The sequence below is a fragment of the Acomys minous genome, assembly GCF_964271855.1.
Source record: "Acomys minous genome assembly, chromosome: 7".
NCBI classification, from domain to species: Eukaryota; Metazoa; Chordata; class Mammalia; order Rodentia; family Muridae; genus Acomys; species Acomys minous.
The window spans coordinates 26,476,909-26,494,492 of NC_140488.1; positions in this window are offsets into that span (position 1 = coordinate 26,476,909).

A 17,584-nucleotide genomic window follows, 5' to 3' on the forward strand; every position below is an offset into this window, starting at 1 on the left:
AACCTTCTCCCATAAGTTCTAGTATCATTGATGTGGGTAGTTATTCTGAAGGCTACTAAAAGAGAAACATAGATACCAAGTCACCCACAAAGCCTTTAACCTACAATCTGTCCTGCCTGAAAAATATGCTAGTGTAATGGTGGCATAGAACTTTTGGGAGAAGCCGACCAATATCTGACTTGACTTAAGGTTCACTCCATGAGAAAGACACTGCTTGGGTAACCAAGAATCAGAGACTAGATTTGCTAGAGACTTAGAGTAAAATCAAACACTACTAGTCTAAAAAAAATCAATGAAAAGTTTCCTAATGCTTAATGATACTCTGCTATACTCAAAGATAGGTGCCTTGGTCTAGTTGTCATCAGAACGGTTTCCTCCAGTAGCAGGTGGGAGTGAGTGCAGATACCCACAGCCTGACATGTGGAGAGGGAAAGTCTAAATTGGAGATCTCCATCAGCTGCCTCCTGTTTGTGACCAGGCAGAGCAAATATTGTAAGAGTCAAGAGGGTATGTAAGACAGTGTCAAGGAGACTGAGTGAATGACCCACTGAATCAACAAAGTAGGGCTCATATGGGCTCATAGAGAAGGAAGCATCAAGCACAGGACCTGCATGAGTTTACACCAGATCCTCTGAGTACATGTTATGGTGGTTAGTTTGGTGATCTTGTGAGACTCCTAACAGTGGAATCAAGTGTATCTCTGGCTCTTTTGCCTGCTCTTAGGACTCCTTTCCCCTATTGGGCTGCTTTGTCCAGCCTCAATAGGAGGGTTGCTTATTTATTTATTTATTTATTTATTTATTTATTTATTTAGCCTTGTCTTACTGCATCGCATTTTGTCATGTTTGTCTTTTGGAAGCCTGCTCTTTTCTGAAGAGGAAATGGAAGAGGAATGGATTTAAGGGAAAGGAGAGGTAGGGAGAGAGCTGAGAGGAGTGGAGGATGTACTGTATGAGAGAAGAATCTTTTTCCAATATACTATTTTAAAAAGATTCTTTTTGCTTTAACATAAAGAAATATGAAAATTCATTTATATCAGTATTTTTAGTTTTGTTGAGAGTGGCGAGTTGATATTTAAGTGACTATGAAAAAAAAACCACAGGAAGTTGAGTTGACACTAGTTGTGAAGTCTTGCAACAGGCTAATTATCATACTGTGTCTTGGTTACCATGTCTATAAAAATAAGATAATAGTTTTAAAACAGTATTTAATTTGTAGCAAGCATAAAATACTTGGTCCAAGGAACCTAGAATAGGTTGCTTCTTTCTGGTGGTGTCTTTCTGTATGTAGAGACTTTAACATTGGCCACTATATTCTATTCCTGGGCATCTACATAAAGTAATAATCTAAAGGCCTATGGCAGGCAGATATTTAACCTGAAAGATTAGTGAGAAGAGGAGATGAATACTTATATTTTAAGTAATACATAGCTGCAAGAAAGGAGAGGTTTTCATCTTAAAGAAAACACTAAAAGTCACTTTGCTTGGAGGAAAGACTTAGTCACAGGATGCTCAGTGCTTTGCCACCTCTGCAAGCGCAGGTGTGAAGGAGTTAGGCATGGTGCTTCTGTGATTTTCTCATTCTTCAGTTGATACAAAGAAAGCCTGATTACTTGGAGTTGGTGCCTGACAATAGGCAGCAGCTGTGAGTTCACAGAACAATTGCTGGGAGGAAACATTGTCTCCTTCCAGGATATATTTAAATCAGGGAAGCTACTTTATAGAAGAAAGGCTGGGAAAGATTGCTGCTGCAGGTGGTCTTGCTTAAGACACTCAAGCATGTCAAACTCACCTAAAAGATCAGCTACATTATTAGGGTGGTTATTTTTTATGCCAGAAAAGAGTGCCTTAATATTGAAGGTGCTTTCCTGGTGCTTTTATGCTTTGTTAACATATCATAGGCCATTGATTGAGAGGACTCAACACTAGAGTGTTCGCAGCTACTGATCATTGAAGATCTATTAGGAAAACACATCAGTCTCTGGAGGGAGTGAAAAAGTAGCACTCACTTTATTTATAATCCTGCTGGTTTGCTCCTTGTATTCAGTTTATACAATGGGCCAGTTATTGTAATAGACACTGGAGATTTAAAGATACTCCCTGTCCTCTAGAATTTCCTTTTTAGACTTGGGAGAAGTGGTGAGCTCAAAACATGATGAAGAATACAGGCGCCAAGGTAAGGTTATTAGGGGGTGTGTTCCCTTCCACTGTAGTTACTAGCCACTTCTAATTTCTACTTGGTAGAGAAGAACAGGCCATTCCCCCCTATTTAAAACAATACTAGTATATGTATATCTCACACTCTGCAGGATTATAAGATGTACTTACTGATTCTAGTCCTAACAGCTTATAATCATTGTTGTATCATTGACTCCTGAACTTTGGTTTCTCTTTGATTAATGAGATGAGATTTTGTGTGCTAGTAATATTCTCTCAGTTACCTTCCCTTCTCTGCTCTCCTCTTCTCCCCTCTCTTCCCTTCCCCTCTCTTCTCCTCCCCTCTCCTCTCCTCTCGTCCCTCTCCTTTCTTCTCTCTTCTCTTCTCTTCTCTTCTCTTCTCTTCTTCTCTCCTCCCACCTCCCCTCCCCTCCCCCATCTCTGTCTTCTCCCTGGGTTGGTTTCTCTCCCAGACTTCTTCTTTCCCTCCTTTTTCTCCCTCCCTTCATGCTGCTTTATCCCCTTTACGTTGTTATTTCTCTATTCTGTTGATTTGTGGCTCACCAAGTCTTTAAGAGAAATTTCAGAGGCGGTAAGTGCCTACCTCCACTGGAAATGTGAGGTACATTTAGCGTTAAAGGTGGTCATTATCTTCCTCCAGTAAGGCATACAAATTAGAAGACAAGCAACAGTTGGCTCTGATCTATTAAGAAGTTTGAGAGTTACATACATTAGGTCAAGGGAAGAAATGACAGGAAAGCTTACATTACTATAGAGGGGAAATTTCTGAAAAATATATCACTTTGGTGTTATAGACTAATTTTTTGTTAGTATTAAATGGAGTCTTTGAATTAATTCTTTTCTATGGGATGTACTATTGGATGACACTCAGTCTCTTTAATCCGTGTTAGAAAAAACATTTCTGACTTAAAAAAAAAATAGTTGCTTGATTGAGACAGGTATTAGTTATATATATACATATATGCATGCTAGATTGGTCTGAAACCCACTACATAAGCAAGGCTAGTCCTGGACTTGCAGTCTGCTTGTCTCAGTCTCCTGAGTACTACAATTATAGACATGGACAACTGTATTCATCTATATTTTATTTTCCCTTTTGTTCTTACAGTTACTGCTAAAAAATCTTTGATAAAACCACAGAGTAAAATGTAATCTTTGTTAGTCTTTCTTCTTTCATTTGTTTCTGTTTTTTGTTTCTTTTCGAGACAGGATTTCTCTATGTAGTCCTGACTATAATGAACTCACTTTGTAGACCAAGCTGGCCTCGAACTCAGAGATCTGCCTGCTTCTGCCTCCCAAGTGCTGGGATTGTAGGCATGTACAATCACATCCAGCTCTAGTTTTTCTTCTTCATTTTTCAGTAGCATCCTGTCCTGACTTCTCTGTGTATCCTCCATGTGTGTACATGCATGTGTACATGCATGTATGTGTGTGTGTATGCGTATTAACACACATGATGTGCTCATCTATATGTTTACATATAATGACTGGAATTTGACACCAGGTGTCTTCCATGATTACTTTCCCCCTTATCTTTTGAGACAGTTTCTCTCTCTCTCTCTCTCTCTCTCTCTCTCTCTCTCTCTCTCTCTCTTCTTTCTTTCTTTTTTTTTTTTTTTGAGACAAGATTTCTCTGTGTAACAATCCCTGGCTGTCTGGGACTCTCTTTGTAGACCAGATCAGGCTGGCCTTGAACTCACAGAGATCCACCTGCCTCTGTCTCTCCTGAGTGCTGGGATTATAGGCATGCACTCCCATATGTGACAAGAGTCTCTCAATGGACCTGAAGATCAATAATTTAACTAGATTAGCTGGCTAGACAGTTCCACAGGTCCTTCTGTCTCTCCTTCTCTGGTGCTGTAGTTACTGGCACATGAAACTGTGACTGGATTTTCATGTTGGTGCTGGATAGCCAAGCTCAGGCTTTTATGCTTACGTGGTCATGACTTCACAGAATAAACCATCTCCTCAGTCTTCTTGACTCCTTTTAATCTTGTAAGTGATCTGTGCATTTTTCATTTAAAAAACTTTTCTGGCAACACCAAGATTTCTTCAGTGACACATACATCAAGTGCTACTTCTGGAAGGCATAGAAGAAAGTTTCATAAGAAAGGTAAGACATTGAAGGCAGGACTAAGAGCAATTGGATAGGCAGGTACTTGACCAAGGTGAAGGACTGAATTTCTCCATGAAAAGTGTGGTGTCTGATGGTTGGGTTTTGATGTGGGGTCAAGGATTGCAAGGAATGGAAACATTTGGCTTTATTTCTCATAAACCTTGAGTGTGAGTGACACAGTCTTTCTGTTTAGCAACCCCACAGGAACATCTCTTCTTTGAAATTCAGTTGAGATGAAATATCAAGACTCCTCACTATGTCGCAGTGTGATTCAAATAAATTCCGCATCTGTGTCTCAATATTAGTAAAAGTAGATGGAAATACCTAGCTTGTAGGGGTTCAGTAAGGAATGAAGGTATTGACACCTAGAATTATTATACATTTACAATTACTTATAATTGTTTCATTTTTTGCTTAGAAAACTCTTGTTTTGATATTTAGGATTCATAGTATTGGACCTTTACTGGAAGCATCCTTTGAGTGTTTAAAGTTTTCTCTTTTCATTCATTCCTTAAACTACAGAGTTGATTCAATTTTTAAAATGGAGTTAGTCTCTCCTGGAGAGCAATATGCTGTGTATGAACATAAGTAAAGTCAGTTAGGTTCTGTAGGAGAAAATTGAACATCTCAAATCCTCTTAATTTGGAGGTAGACAGAAGCAGATCACGGATTCATTCAGGGAAGAACTGTAAATCTAAAACCGAATAATAGTTTCTCGTCATAGTGAAGAATCTCATGTGCAAATGAAAATAAAAACCACACAAATCAACTATTTTGATTCTTAATTACGACAGTGCTATCCTGACTCTTAATCTGGAAGATTTTTAGACCACTCTTTATATACTGTTCTGTGCTGGCCTCCTGTTATCTAGAGTGGTATAGATGTGGGGCTGAATAACAAAAAAAAAACAAAAAAAACATTGTAAGCCATTACAAATCAGTAGTAATTATTTTCTCTGAGCAACTTGCAATCCCATGTGATATCCTAAGCAAAGGGGTCACTTAAACAGATAAGTATAGGTGAGAGTCATGAGATACAACAGGGAGAGCAACACCAGATGGTATGCAGGAATGACAGACAGTGTGAGGACACTGTGCATCTGGAGAGCAGGGAGCCAGAAGGGGGATGAAAGCATGCCTCAAGCAAGATTCTATTTCTCAACCATGCATGTGTATTTCACTTGCCTTTCAGGGGAGCAGGAAGTAGGGAGATGAGTGAGATTCAGGGTTGACTTTAAATCTTCTGAAGAGAAGTTATATAATCCTTCATTCATTCACCGATAAATAATTCTGAATTAAAGATTGCTTATCGCAGTTTACAAAAAATCCACAGATGCATAATTTTGAAAATGGTATATATTATAATATTGAATAGTAATTGGGTACGTGTTTATTCCTGAAGGGTTTTTAGGTTCAGTCTATCAAAATGATTTAGGTATTCAATCTACCTTAAGGATTGTCATTAATGAATTCATTTGAATGCTCAAAGTGTCCATCAGGCACCTGACACCTAACACCTAACATGGTTGTTTTGTGCAATGACACCTTATAAGCCAGTCTTAACCCCATTTACAGTAACCAGATTTACAAAACCTGTGGAAGGTCAAAGCAGAGTAAATTCCAGCATGGAGAGGAGAGGTAGACATATACTCCCACCTCTAACTGAGGACCATTGGCTACTGCTAGCTGTTAGTGGAGGAGGAATCAGCCCACACATCTAAGAATACAGGGTAGCACAAACTAGACTTGATTTTCTTTTTGGCATTTGTGGTTTATTTTTTAAAGAGGAGGAAAAGTTAGGTAAGTAGGAAAGGGAGCAGATCTGGATAAAGTTAGGGAGGATTGTGAATATGATCAACAACATTGTATGAAATCCTCAAGGAGCTAAAAAACAACAACCAGATTCAAGATGAATATTTCCATGAAGTAGAATTTTTTTTAAATAAAGATTTACTTATTTATTATGTATACAGTGCTCTGCCTGCATGTACACGTGTAGGCCATAAGAGGGCACCAGATCTCATTATAGATGGCTGTGAGCCATCAAGTGGTTATGGGAATTGAACTCAGGACCTCTGAAAGAGCAGACAGTGCTTTTAACCTCTGAGCCATCTCTCCAGCCCATGAACTAGGTTTCTTATGATAGAAGACTAAAGGAATATTTCCTAACATCCATGTATCCAACTACCAAAACTGGTAAGACAGCCTCTTCCTATTTGCAAGATATGTGATACTTATTAACTGATTACCTTTGGTTGGATAATTCCTCCTGAATCTAGTTTCTCCTTAATGGATGCAGAATAATTTCCTGACTTCATAAGATTGTAGTGTTGATGAAATGAGGAAATATGTAAAACTACATGACAACCTATAACATATAGAAAGATTTCACAGGCAGAGCACCCACTCAAAGGAAATAAAATACTATGCAACTGTAAATAGTAATATCGCACGCTAGTAGAGTGCAGTGGTTTAGAATTCTGGAATCAGTGTGTTTGCCATCACATTCTGCCTCTGCCATTTACTAGCTGTGCAATCTTAGGTAACAATGGGACAATAAAAAAAACTTAGTTCTGTAGAATAGTTACAAGGAATAACTTAGCAAAATACCTGAGACTTAGTAAAGCTGTAAAAATCCTTTGTGATTACACTGTATAGCAACAGTCAATTTTTACACATGCAACTATATTTGATAATTAAACAACTTTGTGAGATTGACAAGGCAAGTGCTCTCATCATCATTTTACAAAGACACTGATTATTCATTCAAGTTTCTACAGCAAGTGGATGATAGGCACCTGATTAGAACTGGAATTCATGCCATATGTCTACAAGTGAATTTTGACACTGGTTGATGCCAGACTAGTAAAAAGAACTTTCTGGTTTGCTCATTAAAGGTACCAATAGACAACCTCTTCTGCTTATATTTAGGCTGTTACCTAGTATGTGGAATATTATTTCTATGGACTGAATGTTTGTATTTCTCCTTTATAAATTTATTTGTAAAATTCCTGTTTCCCTACCATATACTGTTATAATGAGTGACGCCTATGGATGGTGGTTTTGTCATGAGGATGGAACATGAATGAATGGGGTTCATAAGGTAGAATAATGCCTACTATGCATGTATAAGATTCTGGCTTTGATGTCCAGCATGATTAACTATTTAACTAAGATTCATATCCTTATAAAGGAGATGTCAGAAATAGGCCCTTACTAGACAGTACATCTACTTGTATACCTATTTTGAACTTCCTAGCCTTCATAATTATGAGAAATAAGTTTCTACATAAGAAACTTAGTCTGTGGTATTTTGTTACTGTAGCCTGAAAGGGGATAGGACAACTGTCAAGCCATGGGGGTGGAGAAAATGAGGTCTGTGTTTGTACTAGAACTGAATTAATTCACTTGTGGCCCAAAGTTTTGCTTATTAATTGGATCAAGTTGTGAGAAACACATCACAAGGTAATTTCATCATCATTACACAAGCGCTACAGAATATACATACAAACCTCAATGTAGAGATTATTGAACACCTGGACTATATGATTTTTAAATTTGTGTGAGAGGTCTGTTAGTGATCAAAATACCATTATATTGCACATGATTGTACTAATAAATATATTTTTACCATGAACTATATTATAATTTTTTCCTAATATAAGGTAAGAATACCAGTGAGCATTGTGTTCTATAAGCCTTTTCCGTGCCTTGTCTCTTTTATGAGGCTGCCCTTAAAAAAATACTTTGTTAATCATATCAGATATCTCTGTCATTTGGGGAGCCACTTTGTATTAATGAATATGGATTGGACTCTTCCTAATTGTTCTCTGAACACCTCCTAATTTTCAAGAGGGTAATTGATTTCAATCAACTTCTTTAGTGCACTCTCTACACTCTTGAAGCTTGTAATTTTCAAGTTCAATATTTGTGTGCTCACACCCTCAGGAGTGCTTTAGTTGGATCTCATTATAATCCTGGAATTCTATCTAGTCACTAGCTTGGCGTATAGTTTCATGAAACTTACTTATTTTCTAGTACAGCTGAACTATTTTAAAACATACCTCATATGGTAATACCTAAATTGTCTGAAAAGAAAAATACAAGTTATTTATAATTTTAAATATAAACAAATGGCTTAGTGAAGAATGTACCACCTTGGTCTGGGAGATGGCTCTTAGGATGCTTAAAGGCACTTGCTGCTAAGCCTAATAACCTGAGCTCAATCCCTGGGACCCAAATGGTGGCAGGAGAAAATTGACTCTGCAACTTGTTCTCTGACTTCCCACACAGTGTGTGCAACCTGACACCCACACCCACACCCACACCCACCCACCCACATACACACACACACACACACACACACACACACACACACACACACACACATACACAGAGAGAGAGAGAGAGAGAGAGAGAGAGAGAGAGAGAGAGAGAGAGAGAGAGAGAGAGAGAGAATCAATACATCAATACAAAAAATTAAATATAAACAAATTTAATTTCAGTGAATAGTGTATTGCTTTTGGGATATAATAGAGTCTGGATCAAAACAATTAAGGTCAGATGTTTATTGGAGACAATTAAAGACAATGCAGCTGCTCATTTGAAAGGACTGTATTTGATTTACAAAAATCCAGTTTTAGTTTAATTTCTGGGATTGCTAAGAAAGATAAATACATTTCCTTATTTCACATAGTGGCTTTTCTCATCTTCATTTTTTTCTTTTTTCCAAAATACACATTTAAATACCTCTGCTGATGATTTACTATATAGTTCTATGTGTTGACTAATTTTACTCTGCATTAGGGACTCAATCATTATTTCTGACTCTGAGAGCACAAAATCCACATTAGACTTTTGGAATAGGTAAGTAAATTGAGAATTTGGGCACTTGCATTGTCATAGTCCTCATGAAGATTTGTTGTTTTGTTTTGTTTTAGTTTCTGAAAGGTTATCACCCTGTAGCCCAGAATTGCTTCACACTCACTCCCAGCAGTACTGTTTCTTTCGCCCTCCCAGTGCTGGCATTACAGGCATGGATCACCATGCCTGGCTCTCTCTGAGGTTCTTATTATCATTCAGCTTGTCTACTGTAAAAACATAAGTAGATTTTCTATCCTTTTCTCCCCAAACCCACTTTCCAGAATATGTCCTTCAACATTGTATCATTCTCTCCTTAGAATGGCAGGGGCTCCCTATTATCACCAACTGGAATCTGATTTTTTTTTTACTTCACCTTTCTAATTGGATTTGATATCACAAATCCATAGCCAGACACATGATTATGATCCCTTGACTATGCCATACACAGGTACATGTACCTTTGGATTTGCTTGTGCTACTCTCTCAACCAGCTCTATCCTTCTTACCTTTTCTCTCTATTTGCACTGCAGGTGTCTACATTTGTTAGGGCACACACACACTCACTTTTAACAAAGACAACATAAAGTGGATTAAGTGCGAGAAGTTAATTTTCCTTTCACATTGTAGTTTTGTTTGATTATCTCAGAATACCATTTTTACTGTTTTGCATGATCATTCAGGACACTAAGCTCCTTATATGTTGTCAAATGGAAACTATTTTTGCACTATTCCCTAGGATCTTCATTTGAGTAGTCAGGACAGTGTCACTTTCCCCATGGCTTCAACTATAGAAAGATCGAAGAATGAATAAGACAAGTCTCTTCTTTTGGAAGTAAAACATGCTACTCCACTCATATCACATTGGATGTTACATTCTTACACAGCTGCAAGGAAGGCTGGGAAAAATGTCCAAGTCACATGCATTGAAAAAGCAGTGGACAATTTTTGATAGCTCTCTCAAAATTTGTGCTATATTCTTAAAGTATACCCCAGGTGTCATATTCCTTCAGGCTTTTCCTGACCCCTGAGCTGGAAGAATTTCTCATTTCTCTGAACTACTATAGTTATGGGGCTTTTCAAATTGTAATGAATGTAAGACTAACCTACGGATCTTTTTAAGACTACAGAGTCTGGATCAATTGGTCAGGGCTATGGGGTGAGAACCTATAATTCTAACAAGCTCCCAGGTGGTATCCGTGTATTCATCAACAGAACATACTTTGAATGTACTATTTTCTGTGTCTCTCATGTGAGGTGTAACCTTTTGTACCTCATATTACTATTCATATGCATAACTTGGCCTCCATACTAGACAGTTCCCATAATAGACTCTAAATTTCTTTGGCATCTGTCACTTTTGCCCTGCCTCCCTCCAGCACCAAGAATAAAGCCTTGAACACTTACTAGTAATTAATAACTACTTGAATAATTGATGAGTGGCTTCAACTAATTCAGAGTTGAGCATAAACTTCAGAAGGGCAACATGACTTATGCTAGGTTCAGGACTCTGCTTAGGATAATTACTTGTTTGAAAATGGTCCATTGAAAACCTCTCTCTAAGTCCAGCCAGAGAGAATGCCAGATAGCTGAGCTAAGCGAAACTCAGCAAATGGAAACCACATTTTATCAAGGACTTTCCTCTCTGGGTGGTGTGACTCTTTCAAAGGAAATGTTAATGCTATGTTTGGAATGTATTTTCCAAGAGGCTTTCTGTTTAGCAAGAGTGAATTTTTTTGTGCCCACAACATTTCATGAACCAATTTGATCAATTTTGTGGAAGGATTGGCTGTTTTTCTTTCACCTGGAAACACTCAATGATCTTCCATTTGGAAAGTCTCAAGTTGGGTACCAATTAAAGCAAATGAGAATGATTGCTCTCAACTTGGCATCATTATATCCCATTTTCTCTCAGTTCTGAGATATGCAGTTATGCTCTGGGAAGTGGAACTTAAGGAAGAAATGACATGCATAGAGTTTAAACCAGAAGTTACTTTGTAATCTATGCTAGCCACATGGAACAAAATAAGTAGACCTGAAAGTCTCCTCCTACACTCTGTCTGGGAATGACAGAAGGCTAAGGAACCCCTTTGGCTTCTATAGAAAGATTTCATAAGCCATTACAATTTGAATATAAAATGTCCCCTACAGTTTTATGTCTTGAGTTCTTCTTCCTCAGTTAGTCTATTATTTTGGGAGGCAGTGGAACTTTTATGAGGTAGGCCCTAGCTGGCACAAGTAGGCTGTTAGAATTGGACCTTTGAAGGTTATAGCCTTCTCCTAATTCCAGCTTCCATGATGTGAGCAATTTCCCCTACAAACCCTCACCATCAATAGCTTTGGTCTGCTTTCCAAATCATGAAGCTGTGAGCCAATATAAATATTTACTCTGTAAGACCTTTCTATTGGGCATTTTGTTGCAATAGTACAAAAGTAAATAATACACAAGCAAATGAGTCATGTTATCCAGATTTCAGCAGTAATAGGGTTGAAGAAATCAGTTTTATTTTCTATTAGCTCTTAGGCACAATCAACTAATGCACTAGTCTCACTCCATAGAAATTCAAGGTATGACCCTTTACCCTCAACTGTAGACTCTCTTCTTGGCAGCATCATAATCATATTCAGACATGCTATTAATTTACACCAACCCCTGTCTTTCCTTATAGCTATGATATATAAGGATTTATGGTATTATCACCATATGTTAAATAGTTATTGTTCACATCTACAGATGATTTTATGAGTATCGTTTATTTTTGTTCACTATACTACTTTAGCTACACTTTAGAACATTATAGTTCAAGAACAGAAACATAATCAACATGAAGCTCTCTAGACCTCAAAAGACCAAAATTGTATGAGGTATTAACTCTCTTGCTCACCAAGTGTAAGGACCTCCTTAAGTTCCAAGTCCTATGTACCTTGCTTGTCTTACTTTGATTTAGGTTCAGATTTTCAGGACAGCTCGGAAATACATTTGATAATAGAGTCAGTCCCAATATTTTACCCTATATTTGTGTTACTGTGTCTGTGACAGAAGATACAATTTAAATTTTTAAAAATCGAGTTCAGCAATGGTGATTTAACTAATTACATGGAGATAAGAGTGCTTTGTGTTTATGCACCCTCTACAATGTGGCTGAACAAAGTCTTGCCATAGATTTTAAAAAATGAACATACATTAATTATTGGTCTTGAGTATCTCCTTGAATTTAACTCTTGACATCACTTTTTAGTTTCAAAGGTCCTTGATTTTTCAGACCATCAATGGCCCATCTAAATGAAGAAAACAATCCTATCCTACTGTCTAACTACAGCCCACTTGCAAGGCATGTGTGAACACCACCTAATTAGCTGTGAAGCACAGTTTGGCATATGTCGGAAGTTAAAGCCACTTTCTTAGAGGAACTCAAACTCTGAATTTATCTTTATTAAGGCCTTGTCCAAATGATAAATATACACTGCCTCCTTGCTATCTACTGCTTGGAAATAAATCACTTTAGGATTGATTTGCTAACGGCTTTCTTCACTCAAAGGGTCCTCCTGCCCGGGAGGTCACACTGTCCTTCTTTACAAACAAATGCTGATAACCAAATTGAAGACACTGCACTGACCATATAGGGAATGAAGAAGGGAGTCTGAGGTGAAGGGAAGCATATCCTTTTACGCAGCCTGGAAGCAACAGTCTTACTAAGACATAGTGTTATTTTCTGAAAAGAGAGAAGAAAAAAAGAACCTCAGACCATTTTTTTTTTGAGTATATGAGTGAACAGATGGGATGTATTTTGTTTTTTCAATAAAGTAGCGTGAAGTTTGATACTTTAGACAGGAATTACAAACTCCTCCAGGAATCTGACTGGTAATATAAATAAGTGAAACTGGATGGGTATGACGCTTTCAGAAATGATACAGAATCCATGGGGGACTGACAATCATTTCCCACCCACCCCAGCCTCCTTTTGCCACTTGAGAACATGGTCCAAATCTTGTTAAATCTTTTGATTCTTCAAAAGAAGCAAACAGGTAACTTCATTTTTATTAAACCATAACCGTTTCAATTTATAAAGTTTAGAAAGTTGGCTTAGGAAACTTTTAAAGTCATTGTGTGTGGCAAATATAATATTACTGAAGACACTATCAGATTCGTATCCACCTTATAAGCACAGGCTTCTTGCATGTCCTCTGCTGCTGTTCCTAACTCGCCACTCAGTTGGCCAAGGATGACTTAGAATACAATGTAGCTTATACAAAACTTATCTGAAGCTTTTGATGCTCACCAGGATGTCTTCCCCTCCATGATGGGATTCCTTTTGTACCAGGGTCTTTTGTGTGTGTGTGTGTGTGTGTGTGTGTGTGTGTGTGTGTGTGTGTGAGAGAGAGAGAGAGAGAGAGAGAGAGAGAGAGAGAGAGAGAGAGAGAGAGAGAGGCTGTCTTTCATAGTGTAGCCATTGAACTACAAAGAACCTCCATTCATGCCATTATAAGCAACTGCAACAAACCTAATTGTGTCATAAAAACAAAAGAAAAAAGACACTGTGATGTCTATTCTTAGTTCTATTCTTCCTTTGGATGATAGTTTTTCACCTTCTTGGGCCTTAGTGGAAACTGAACAAGTTACCTTGTGACCTACGTTGGCCATCATGAATTAGGTGTTATCTGACCCACTGAGCCATAAAGTAGGTTGTTCCCAGAAACAATCTATTATCAAAGGGAAGTGGTATATATGTGGTTGAGCCCAAGGAGGTTCTGAAGGCACAAACAAGTTACATGAAGAAATTGCCCAAACATCTATTTCTACTCTTTTTACAATGCCATCTGCTCCCAAGCATGCCTCATGTGTGTGCCCTGTGATTGGTTGACTGAGGAAGAGAAGTCAAGGGTGACCAGGTTTACTTATGTTTCTGTATTTCATGCAGGCACTACCTAGAAGTGGAGATCTGCAGCATTACAACTTCTGTATGGGACAACCCTGAAAGACATCAAAATAGGGAAATCTTCACAGTAGACGGAACTTAGGGCAGTGAACAGTCTTTAGGAAGGGAAAGTGTACAGATGTGTGGATTGTTCACTGATTCATGAGCTATAGCCAATGGATTGACTGCATGGCCAGGGACATGTAGAGCACATGTTTGGAAAATTGGGAAGAAATATATCTGGGGAAGAAGTATGTGGCTTGATTTGGGCAGAGGATATGAAGATATTTGTGTCTCATGTAAATTTTCATCAAAAGGTAACATCAGCTGAAGAGAGGTTCGATGATCAGGTAGATAGTTTGACCCATTCTGTGGCTAGTTAGCTTCTTTCCCTAGCCATCCATGTCATTGCCTAATGGGTCCATGGACTAAATGCCAAGGTGGCAGAGATGGGGCTTATACATGGGCTCTACAACATGGGCTGCCACTCACTGAGGCTGACCTGGCTACAGTTTCTGATGTGTATTAGATATGACAACAGGAGAGACCATTCTCTGGGATGATGAGTCAGTGACATGGTGGCAGGTTGACCAAAATGGACCACTTCCTTCATGAAAAGGACAATATTTTGTCCTTATGGTGTAAATTACCAGATCTGGTTATGTATGTGCCTTTTTTTTGCATAGAATCCTTCTACTAAGACCACCATCTGCCTCATCTGCCATCATAGTACTCCCCAGTTATTGCTTCTAACCAAGGAACTCATTTCACAGCCAGAGAAATGTGACTGTGTGCTCAGAACCATGAAATCCACTGGTTTTACCATGTTCCCTACCATCCTGAAGCAGCTAGCCTGATAGAAAGATGGAATGGCCTACTGACGACACAGTTAGAGTGCCAATTAGGTGGCAGCATCCTGTAGGGCTGGGGCAGACTTCTCCAGAATGCAGTGTGTATTGAATCAGTGTCCAAGATACGGTAGTTTTTCCTACAGCCAGGATCCACAGGTCCAGGGATCAAGGGGTGTAAAGTGGAATAGTTTTACTCACTATCACCATTAGTGAGTAACTTGGAAAAGTTTTGCTTCTTATTCCAGTGACCTGAAGTCCTGCTGGCCTAGTAGTTTGGGTTTTAGAGTGGAGAGTTACCTTGCCAGGAACCACAACAAGCATTCCACTGAACTGGAAGCTTAGACTTCTCCCCTGGTCACTTTGGGGTTCTGATGCCCTTAAGCCAATAAGCTAAGAAAGGAATAAATGTGTTAAGAGGGGTAAGAGATCCAGGTTACTATGGAAACATTGGATTGCTTCTCCATGATGGAGGTAAGAAAGATTATGCCTGGAGTTCAGGGGATCCTTTAGGGCATCTCTTAGTGCTACCATGTCCTGTGATTAAAGTCAATGGTAAACTACAACAGCCTAATAGATGCATAATGACAAATGGCATAGACCCATCAGGAATGAAGTCATGACTCACTCTTCAAGGAAATGGCCCAAGATCTGCTAAGGTGCTTCTTGAGGGTGGTGGAAACACAAAATGAGTAGTTGAGGATTGTAATTGGCATGTTTCTGCCACGTTTTGTTAAGAATGTGTTTGTACAGATATTTGTGTTTTCTTTCCTGGATTTTTTTATCATGTAATGTAACAGCAATTTTAGTTTTGAAATAATAAAAGAACTTCCCTCTAAAGACATTGTCAAATATTCTAAAATTTATAAAGTGTTTGTGGTTGTACATAAGACAGTTATAATGTGTTAGACAGAATTTTAACCTGATTTTTGTTTTCCTTAAGAAATTAAGCATGTCCTAAGAGATATGATTGTGTGTCAAGTTGATGAGGGTGGATTTTTGATGGTGCTTGTTGGTTGTCAACTTGATTACATCTAGAATTAACTAAAACCCAAGTGGCTAGGTACACACCTGTTAGGGGTGTTTTTCTAAATTAAATCATTTGAAATAGGAGGGCCCACTTTTAATCCACACTTTGTGAGGTGGGAATATCCACCTTAATTCTGGGCCACACCTTCTGCTGGCAGCCCATATAAGGGCATGGAAGAAGGAAGCATTTGCTCTTTGCTTGTTCATTTTCACTGGCAAGTCTATTCCTTCCCTGGCATTGGAGCCAACTTCTTTGGGATTTCAGTGTATACTGAAAACCAGCTGAGACATCCAGCCTCATAGACTGAACAACAGCATGATTCTTGAACTTTATGTTAGTAGATAGCCATTGTTGGACTAATAGAACCACAGCCTATAATTCATGCTATTTAATAACCCATATATGTATATAATATATTAGAGATAAATGATATAGATGTAGATTCAGTCTATCAGTTCTGTTTCTCTAGAGAACCGTGCCTAATACAGACAGGAAAGTAAAATGAGTACTAATTAGGAAGACAGAGGAAGAATAGATTTCTACCATGAATGGACTCTTACATAAGTTTTTAAATAACAAATACTCAGTTCTGGACACATGTACATATGAGCAAAGATAATTGGATTAAGTAGGTTATGCCTTCAGTATGCATGTGTGTATACCAATGTATATATTTGTAATAATAATGCTTGAAGAGCTAAGAGCTCATGAATTTTGAAGTGGGACATGGGAGAAGTTGGAGAAGAAGATGGAGAAACAGGAGTGATATATAGGTGATATTATCATACATGAAGTTTAAAAAAATAATACAATTATCTTAAAAAAGATTGTATATTCTTAAGAGTAGCTAATAGTTTCTTTGAATAGAGTAGAAAACTCCTAAAAGATGAGCAACCCATAGGCCTCTGTGAGCCTTAGAGAGCATTCCAGAGAAAATTACCAAGGCTGGACAGGATGCCCTGTACAGGCCACACATCTAGATGGAATACAGAAGAAGAAAAAGAAAGCCAGTTAGTAGAAGCATTTCTCTGTTTCCTGTCTGCCATGAGGTGAGTACTTCTGCCCCATGCTCCTGCTGCCATGCTTTTGACTTACCATGGCCCAGAATCAATGGAGCCAATCATTATGGATTGAAATATTTGAAACCAGGAATAACAAAATATTTATTTAGGTTTTTTTGTCAAAAACAAGAAAAGTAACATACAGTTGCTAAAATAACAAGGGTTCGCTTTTGATAGTTAAGTTTAAAATAATCTTTGTCTCTGTAAACTTACCTAGGGCATGCTGCTGGCAGTCTAGTCACCTTCTCCACATTCCCACCACACAGCTCCGAGAGCTTGAGTTTTATTAACTACTTGAACTGACTGTCCTACCCTCAGAAGGAGGGCATAAGAGTCCCATGCAGTTTACCTGCTTCCTGAGGAAGATAAAAGCAGGTGGAAATAGTGTCCCAATCAGCTTTGGCTTTCTCAAATTCTTCATATTTTGCCTGCCTCACCTACTTATTCATATTCATTGACCATTGTGACTTTTCTGTGTGTATTTTTGAGCTTGGTAGTTGTAGACTAATAGAGATAGAAATTGATTTCTGATAGCTACTTCTTGACGGAATACATTCTCTTCTTTTTCCTTTGTAG